Source organism: Gossypium arboreum, chromosome 4, assembly GCF_025698485.1.
Source record: "Gossypium arboreum isolate Shixiya-1 chromosome 4, ASM2569848v2, whole genome shotgun sequence".
Classification (NCBI taxonomy): domain Eukaryota; kingdom Viridiplantae; phylum Streptophyta; class Magnoliopsida; order Malvales; family Malvaceae; genus Gossypium; species Gossypium arboreum.
In genome coordinates, this window is record NC_069073.1 from 14,969,497 (window position 1) to 14,979,561 (window position 10,065).

General features: G+C 34.3%; 1 long non-coding RNA gene across 2 annotated transcripts; it reads left to right on the plus strand.

Annotated features, from left to right (window-relative positions):
* The first annotated feature begins 381 nt into the window (after positions 1-381).
* On the plus strand, positions 382-2,399 carry LOC108460973 (uncharacterized). Of its 2 annotated transcripts, none has more exons than XR_008281243.1 (3): positions 382-679; positions 1,199-1,382; positions 2,090-2,399. It is a non-coding gene; the product is annotated as an uncharacterized LOC108460973 (long non-coding RNA). The 2 variants fall into 2 exon arrangements; XR_001867699.2 differs by having other exon boundaries at positions 1,204-1,382.
* The last annotated feature ends 7,666 nt before the right edge of the window (positions 2,400-10,065 follow it).

A 10,065-nucleotide genomic window follows, 5' to 3' on the forward strand; every position in this document is an offset into this window, starting at 1 on the left:
ATGGAGAAATAAAATCATTTGGAAATGAATGCAATTTTCTCCAAAATGAAAAAGAAAAATGAAAATGAGTTGAAAAGAAATCTATGTTTTTCGAATTAAATGAAGTTCGAAAATGTCACATCCCAAAAATCGAGTTAGTAGAATTGGCTTAGAAAATCGAGAATTAGTGAATCAAAAATTGTAATCAGATTAGATAATTAAAATAAATAGGAATAAATATAATAAAATATGAAAATAATTAGAATTATAAATTAAGGTATAGAAATTAAGATTAAGTGTAGAATTAATTTGGCTAAAATGAATTTTTAAAACAAGATTGAATTTAAAAATAATTTAGAAAATGAATTTAAATTGAAAATAAAGACCTATTTGAAAGGGGAAAGAAATTGGAGAAGGTTAAATGGGCAAGGACCCAACTTTTGAAAATTGGTTGCCTATTTTAGCAACCCCCATCGTCTCTTCCCTTTCATTTTCACATTTCATTCAAAAATTTCCCAAAAACCAAATTAAAGCTTTTCTCTCTGAATTGGTTCATCCTTTTTTATTCTTAAGTTTTCTAAACACAAATTCCTCTTTCAATTTCGAAGAATAATCAAGTTTTCTTCTTCAATTCCTTTATTGTTCTTCATACATTCTAGCCCGAATTTGATCTTAAACTCACCATTTTCGTCAAATCAAGGTAACATTTTGACTTTTTACGATTACGATAAGTATGTTGTTATTTTAATTCGAGTTTTAATTGATTTAATCAAGATTTCAATAGATCAACTGATTTTAAACCAATTTTTAGCTTGAATATGATAGATCTCATAGTACAAAGCTAAGCTACTACTTTAAAGTGATTTCTAACTTATTATGATCTAATTAAAAGGTATTTGAACTTGATTTAACAAATCCTTAAGTAATTTAAACAAATTGAACATTTTCGTCTTTCAAATATTCATATAAGCTTGATTTTTCTAGAAAAAATTAGATCTATATAATTAGATAAAATTGATGGTTTATATCTGTCATTAGATGACATTTAGCATTTATGAAATAAAATTTTATGCTTAGAAATGAGATTCGAGTAGCTAAACATCTATTTCCACAAAACTAGCTAATTTTTAGTATTGTGAATGAAAGACTGTGATTTTGGACTGATTTAGTTGTGTTTGCTGTTGTTTATAATGCCTTTGTACTATTTTTGATTTGCAAGTAAAGTTTCAACTCGATTGGAAGCCTCTACAAGTAAGGACAAAGGCAAACAAAAGATTATTTGAGTTTTGGCTTTGAAGCAAAGCTTGGTCAAGGTGAATGGTCCAATGCACTATGATTAATGATAAAATCAGTAAGTTAAAAGGGGTATTAGGTGGTCTAATCACCTAATCTAATTCCCAAGAGTAAGTGTTCTTACTTGAGCTTGATATTTTACAAATAATGCTTACATGAGTTGTGATATGCTAAAGCGTGTAGTATGATTATATTTCTTGAGTATATGTCTGAACATGATTTGAACAGCTGGTTTAATGCACACACATCTGATATGAAGGTGTATTTGGCTCAATGAGCAAAGTGTTTTCACTTGAAGTGCATTATGTAAATATGTGATAAATGTTTGATCATGATAAGTATGACATGTGTAAGTGTGCATAAACCAGAAAATGAATGAGTGAAAGGGATATATTTGCCTTGTAAAATTTTGAAAACAGTGGATATAGTTAGCATGCTATAGGATTTGAGTACTCATTTATATGCTTTGTTATTGGGACATGTTTGGAGGGATAAGGGAATGTAGAGCATTTCTCCATTCATCAGGATATCTTGATGTGTTGAAGAGTGTTAGCTTGATGTTACACTTACTTGGGACATGTAGGCTTTTTTGAGTCATGGTGTGATGGAACTATGAGTATCTAATGAGAGGTATTTGTATACATTTTTATATTCACAAGTTGACAATGTATCAACATGATATGATATTTGAAGATACTAAGTGATAAATTTTTTTGGCATGCTTGCTTTTAACTCTTGTTTTTGTGGTTTGTTGTAGCATCTTGAACACTTACTGAGCTTGTTAAAGCTCAAACTCTTTTGTGTTTATTTTTGCAAGGAAATAGCTTGAGTGGAGTGGTGAAGTGAGAAAGCTTGTGATCCCAAGGCAAATCATCTTGTTTGTGCATGTGAGGTGGTTACTTTGTTAATAAGGGATGTCAATGTGGGTTTATTTCGAGGGACTATACTTTAGTTTTTGATTTGGTCTGTGATGGACTTTCTATAGACTATTTAAGGACTTTTATAACTGGTTTTTAGATGTTTTATTTTGCTTGAATTGCTACATGAATGATGCTAGATGTATGACTAGGCTATATGTTGAATAACATGCATGTGCCTTAATATTTTGTGGCTTTTGATACTTAAAATACTTGCTGAATATTTAGAGAAATACAAAGTGACCAAATGGCAAGGTATGTACCTATAATGCACTTGAAATTTCCTTATATGCAAATTTGGTATGTTGAGTAATTGAATTGGGACTTTAGAAAAGCATGTTAGAGTAGGTGATTAAATTGGATGCGAAATTATGTTAATGTCTGATCTTGGGTGATTGAGCATGATTTATATGATCTATGTATGCCATATGACATCTTAGAATAGGCATTTTGGCTTGAAATCACGAAAGCGAATTTGTATATGAGTGTTAAAGTATTTTATGCTAATGTTGCAAATTTTCTGCAATATATTGCACAGTGCAGTCATGACGATCCTCAATGACGTTGTGACGAGGACTTGTCGTAGGGACACTATTATCATATCGTTGGAACGAGATTTCCCTTCCAGGCAACTTCAAGACGTGATTTTTCGCGTCATCTTAACATAAGCTGATGAGTGAACTGGGCATGTTTTGTTAATATTGCAATTAAGTCCTGATTTTTATACAATGAAATTGAAGGACTTAAACACCATGAAATGCTTTCAAATTTGAATTACAAAATGTTATATTTAATTTCTTAAAAATATTTTTCTGGATATTTTGTGTAATTTACGCTTTAGTCCTTAATCCTCATTTTGAAATTGAATGAGTTTTAATTGTTGTTTGGAACTAAATTTTGCAAATATGGTTTAAAATAAAATGCCCAAGGCACTTGTTGGACTAATTTAATGAATTATGAGTATTTTGCCTACATTTTGTAAAATGATGTTTTTACCCTTGTAATTATTTTTGTTGCATTATGTTCAACGAAGAATGCTTTAGGCTTTTGCACGTTTGTATATTTTCAATTAAGCTTGTACTTGCTTTGTGTGATGGTGGTTTCTGGTGTGTTTGGTTGTTGGTAAGGAGAGTCATATAAGTGGCTAATGTGATGTTCCAGATATGGGTCGGTCCATCCAAGTCGAGTTTGGGGCGCCACAAAAAATGGAAATAAATCATTTGGTTGTAGTGAATCGTTGAATGTAGAAATATTAAATTTATTTTCATATAGACTATTTTACGATAAATTCGTCATGATTTTAACAGAATTATAATTGAGTTGAGAATTATTTAATTGAAAATATATTGAAGTTTATTTATTGGGAAATAGAAAAACAAATATTAGGTTGGATCAAATTATAAATTATTGGGTTAAAAGCCCGAGAAGTATTTATAATTATACACGATAAGAGAAGAGGCCCAAAATCCCTTATGTAAAGCGGGGGAACAGCAAACCCTAGTATAATTAACTAAGGTTGTTGTTCCCTACAACCTAGTTGAACTAGGATTTTTATTTTTCTAGTTGACATAAATTTTTCTAATTCGACAATGGTTCTACCTTCTTTTCCTATAAATGATGACAATAGTATAACTATTAAAACGAGTTTCAAATATCGTTATTCTGCTCGAAAATAGAGAGACTTTTATTCTTTAATAATTAAATATATTTTTTGGAATAATGATTTTGCCGGTTTCTATTTGAGAAGAGAATTTTTGTTTTTAACTAAAAAAATGAAAAGTATTTTAGTTTTGTGTTTGATTCAAATCGTTCGAGTCCACACTTCAAAGCAATTTGTGGTACGAGAATAGTAGAAAAGATCATTTGGTTGAAAGCTGAGAACGTAAAGATCTGCTTATCCGAAAACATAGTTGCGATTTTAGTTTAAGGTTTATTGTTACAAAAATTACAAATCAAGTCGGTTTTCAAAATTCTTATTTTTCGCTGTGCAAGAAAATCATTTTCGAATCAATTTTTTCCATCAATTGGTATCAGAGCTAGGTTATGTTATGTTTATGTGTAAACCGAGACCGAAATTCTCTCTATTCTTTATGTATGATTATATTTGAGGGAATGTATGCGAATAAATGTATTGTAATATTTTATTATTTTATTATTATGGATGATAAAGTAATTTTTCCAAAGTTGTGATTTCTAGAAATTTAAATGTAATTTATTATTATCCCGGACATGTATATTTTAGATCATGGACTATCATCTCCATGCAGGGTTTTATTTTATTATTTATTTAGAATAAAACATGTGAGCAGGGACGAAAATATAAATTTTGTAACCTAATTTTTCTTAACAAAACCCAAAAAAATGAGACACATCCAAACCGATCGAGAGAACGCAAACTTGACCCAAGCAAACCAACAATGGCCGATAGTGATCTAGCAGCGGTGGCTGGCGACATGCAAAAGGAAACGAAGTGACAATGATGACAAAATCGTGAACCTCTACCGCAACAGAAGTCTATGGTAGCAAAATTCAAGACCCAAAGTATGCTTGGTGTGAATTTTGTAATTTTTCAATTTTTATTTTTCTAGGATGGAGCCATGGAAACTCTAACTGGTCAGAGTCATTTAATTTTATGAGATAAGAATGATGGTAATGATATTAATACGAATGCATGTTCATACATATATGAGATAAGTAAGCCATATAGATTAAGGAGAACACCATATGTACTTGCCATGCATCTATTGATTATTCATGATTGAAACTAGACATTAAAAAACCTTACATGTTTTTAAAATATTGAGTGGTAGAAAGTCCCTAAATAAGACTTACAGCCTTCATCATGCTCTAATTCTTGAGATTATCTATGCATTTTTAGGAAATAAATGAGATATTAGTTTGCTGGATAAGTGTTAGTGAAACGCTTTTTGAAACCCAAGTTCAAATCGCTTCTTTCGCACCATTTTTATTATTTTGCAAATTTTGCATCAAACCTAGTATGTGACTTGTTTTAAAATAAATTGTAACATCTGGAATTAGGGCTTAATCGGAACATTGATTTTGAGACCACAAATTTGAAGTAGAGATAATTATTCCGGAATTAGGGCTTAATCGGAACATTGATTTTGAGACCACAAATTTGAAGTAGAGATAATTATTTTATGATTCTCGTGAGGTCTATGATATGGTTGCCTGCTTGTATGAAAGTTTCATGAAGAAATTCTATTGATAAAGTGTTCAATTTGATATTTAGAACTAAATTGCAAAGGTTGCAAAATGTGAGTTCTAGAAGCTTTAGGCATGAAATTGCCATGGATTATTAATTAGAGGTCCTTAAATAGCAATTTTTCCAATTTCTATTTTTATGGACAAAAATGGGCATGAATAGGAAAAATTTGAAAGAAAAGCCTTAAGGGCATTTTTGTCATTTGGTTAATAAAAGAATAAAAAGGGAAAAATAAGTCAAAATTGTGTCCATCTTCTCCTACCTTGGCCAAAAATCTCAAGGGTTCCATAGCTAGGGTTGCTTCAACTGTCAAACTCAATAAAAAAAAAGAGAGTTCGACCGTAAATTGAGAAAAGAGGAAGGTTGTGGACTAAATTAAATAGTAGCCATATTTTGAGTACCGCGGTAAGTTTGTGTGTAAATAATGCAACGTTACATTATTATGTATTTAATGCTTCAATATTGCATGAATTGATTAATTGTCTTTACGGATTTAATTAACGATGACTCGACGATAATTCGATGAGTTCAATACCTCAAAATCTCGGTTGAACCTTAGGAATAGTTAGGATACAAATGTCATGACATTAGGGTTATGTACGATCCCATGTAAAACCATGTCTGGGACATGGCTTTGGCATCGATATGTAATATTGTGTAAGACCATAGCTAGGCTACCGGCATCGATGTGTGATCCCATGTAAGACCATGTCTGGGACATGGCATTCGCATCGACCTACGATCCCATATAAGACCATGTCTGAGACATGGCATTGGCATCGATATGTGATCTCATGTAAGACATATCTAAGATATGGCATTGGCATCCTACCATGTATATGAGAGCTCCCGAGTATCCTTTAGTATTCCAAGTGGTTCAACTGGTAATTCAATGACTATGTTAATGAGATGACAAGGTATGATCATGTTGAAAGGGTACAAGTACGTACACCAAGCTCATAAATATTGAGATTATAAATCGATAAAACCTCGGAAGAAGCGAATGAATGAACTATGATCATGAGTTTATTGTAGATTATGTAAATGGCATGACTTAAGATGTATCTATGATACTTGATGACATTTTGATAAGTATATTATTGTGTTATACGTATAATATTGCATGGTTAATGTTGTTAATTATTTACATGCAAGCTTACTAAGCTTTATGCTTACTCCCTTTCTTTTTTTTCATTGTCGTCAAGCTAGCTCGGGGATCGAAGGAAGTCAGAGCTCAATTCACACTATCAAACTAATCTTTTGGGTATAGTGAATTTAAGTATTTTGAGTATGGCATGTATAGGGACTTGGTCTTTTTGTTATATATCATATTTGTGTAGCCAAATGTGTTGGCTTATAATGATTTGGTGATTCATTTTGTATTTGGCCATGAGATATGACCCATATTAATTATGGGGATGTAATCCTATTCATACATGCATACATGTGCTATGGTCACCCATGTTGTGGTTAAATTCATTTGGCATGGATGAATTATGGATATGATCATGAATGCTTGATGATGGAATTGTGAGTAAATGACATAATAACAACTAAGACATGAATGTGTAAAATGGAATTAAAATGATTTTTCATATTGCATGTGATTTGGTAAACTTGGTCTAAAAAAATATAAAGTTATTATGTATGAGCCATATTTATGAATGTGTAAGTGCTCATTTATGCCATGTAGGATGACATGGTGATACATATAAAAGTGTGCTTGTGTTATTGAGGGTGACAAAAAGTTTGGAAAATAGCCTCAAAGTTGTCCACAAGGGTAGGCACACGGACGTGTGTCTGGACCATGTGTGACACACGGTCTGCCCCATGGGTGTGTGATCCTGTTGTGTGTCCCCTGTACCCTATTAAATACAAAATATAATGCTTAGTGGTAAACACACGGGCAGAGACATGGCTGTGTGTCTCAACCGTGTGAAGGACTCGGCTATAGGACATGGGCGTGTGCCTTGGCCATGTGAAGTCTGCACTTAATTTTTGGAATTTAGTTCTCCACACGGCCTAAGCACACGGGTGTGTGACTTGGTCGTGTGACCCTAATTGCATTGATGACGTCATAAATAGAGAATTATACGGGCTAAGGACACGGTCGTGTCCCAAGCCACACGAGCATGTGTAACCATACAGCCTACCCACACGGGCATGTGACCCTGTTTCATGAAAACTTTCTAAGTTTTTCCTAAAGTTTTCTAAAGTTCTTGGTTTGTTCCCGAACCACTCTTGATGTATGTTTTGGCCTCGTAGGCCCATATAAGGGGCGACATGCATATGTATGAACGAATTTAATTTGAACGAAATTTTGTGACTCGATTTTGTATGTTTGTTTGCGTTTAATTCTGATAATGCCTCAAACCCTGTCCCGACGTAGGATATGGGTAAGGGGTGTTACATTTAGTGTTATCAGAGCTACAGTTTAGTCGATTCTTGGATTAACGTAACATGTGTATGAGTCTAGCTGTACATGCCATAAATGAATTATGATAGTGTGACGACTCTTGACCTTTTTAAATTGTGTTTTCATATAGAAATGAATCCTAATCGAGCTGAAGCTTATGATGTAAGAAATAATGCGCCAGCTCCCGCTTAAGGGGCAACGCCAGTTGAGAGTAGACCCGTGACTGTGAGTCAGGGAGGAGGAGATGAGGCTAGGGAAGCCTTTCTCCATATGATGAATCCTGGTATATGGAGTTCGTTTGAACGAACCCAAACGCTCAACCCCCTCCACCCCCACCTATTCCTCAACCTATCCTCGTAACACCCCAAGGTATGGATTTCGTGAGACTAAATAGAGCTCCAGTTTATAAGATTCGGAAGCAAGGAGTCGAAGAGTTTCGAGCTAGGATAGATGATGATCCCGAAAAAGTAGAGTTTTGGCTCGATAATACTGTAACACCCCAAACTCGGCCTGAATGTTATGGTTGAATCTAGCTATGTCATATGACAGTGCTTTTGAAATTGTATCGTTGCTCTCACCTTATTTCCCGTTTTAAAACACTTCATTATCTTAACACTGGTTCTATTAATCGTCAAAACGTTAACCTCGCGGAAGCTTTCGACACTGTTGAGTGGTCGTGAATATTTTTATAAAACATTTGTTTATTTTAAAAACCAAAGTCTTCCTACTACTAGCAGTAAAACCATAAAATGTTGCAAAACCCAAATTTAAACAAAAACCTGTAATGGCCATAATTAAGTCAAAATTCCCCAAATAAAAATTAAAACCATGATAAGCATAAAACCGTAAATTTATCGTGAGGCAGAAGTAGTGGTCACTATCGAGTCCTCCACTGCACCAATCCGTCATTAAACAGAAAAGGGTGAGTTTTTACAAACTCAATGTGTAATCCCCATAGAAAAATATACACACAGCACAATATCCAAAATTAGTCATATATTTACATATAGTTCGGACCTGAGCCCTTTAAGAATTGGTGTGGACCTTAGCCCACTCAGATACAGAATCAGAAGTCCTTAACCCATCTCAAATATAACATGTCGAATAGAATAGAATAACAGAGTCCTACCCACTAGCCTCAACACACCAACTCCATCCAACCCTGCACACCATGTGCGTGTCTACTGGCCTAGACACCAATTAAGTCAGTATACCCTACAGTTTTGACACGGCCTAGACACATAGGCGTGTCTACTGGCCGTGTGCGGCACACGAGCTGGTATATGGGTGTGTGGTTGGCCGTGTGACCCAAGTCAGTAACCTCTCCAGTTTTCCCACGGCCATGGTGTAATAGGCCAATTTTGGCCCGGGCCCGAAATAAAACAAAAACCTAAACTAAATAAATAAAATGTCCAAAAAATTAACAGTCCATTACAAAACACTACCCAATCTACAAACCAAAAACCCAAGCCCAACAAGATTAAAACCCTAGCAACCCAAAAGGGCCCAAAACTAAACCATTTCCAGCAAACAAAAAGGGAGGCAGAAACCCTAGCCTCTTTACGCCGCCGCTCCTTCCACGCGTGCCTCCGGCCCCCGCACGCCACCACCTCTCCACGTCAACCTCCGTACCTCCATAGCTGGCCTCCGTACCTGCAATGACAACAGCATAGAGAAAAAAAAACAAAGCAAAAAAAAAAACAAACAAAATTGTAAAAAAATTCCGGCTATAAAAAGCCACAAACACATTTTGTATGATTTTTACGGAGAAATATTAATAAAAAAACAGAAGCAATTTGCTAAAGGTGATTCTTTTGTTATTTCAATTTTCTTTTATTCTTTTTTTTCTTTTTTTTCGAAAATAAAATAATATTAAATAAAGAAACAAAAAAAGGAAAGGTTTAGAGAGAACTAAACCATAGAGCTCCGTCACCGGGAACGGCCAAGGTAGCCACTTCCGATGAAAAGTGGCCAAAATCGAAAGGTTTTTAACCTTTTGGGTGGGGATTTCAGAAATTTTGGCATCGGATCTATGTTCAGGGGGGTCAAAATGATAAAATGGCTTTTTTATTTTTTCTACCACCGTGGACAAGCAAGAAGTTGATGATCGGTGACCGTGCACTGCCATGATGGTCCGACGCCGGAACCATGGCCGGAGGGGAGAAGGGTTGAGAGAGAAAAAGAAAGGAGTTTTTGTTTTTTTTTTAAAGGAAGGTTGTAATGGAAAAAAAATT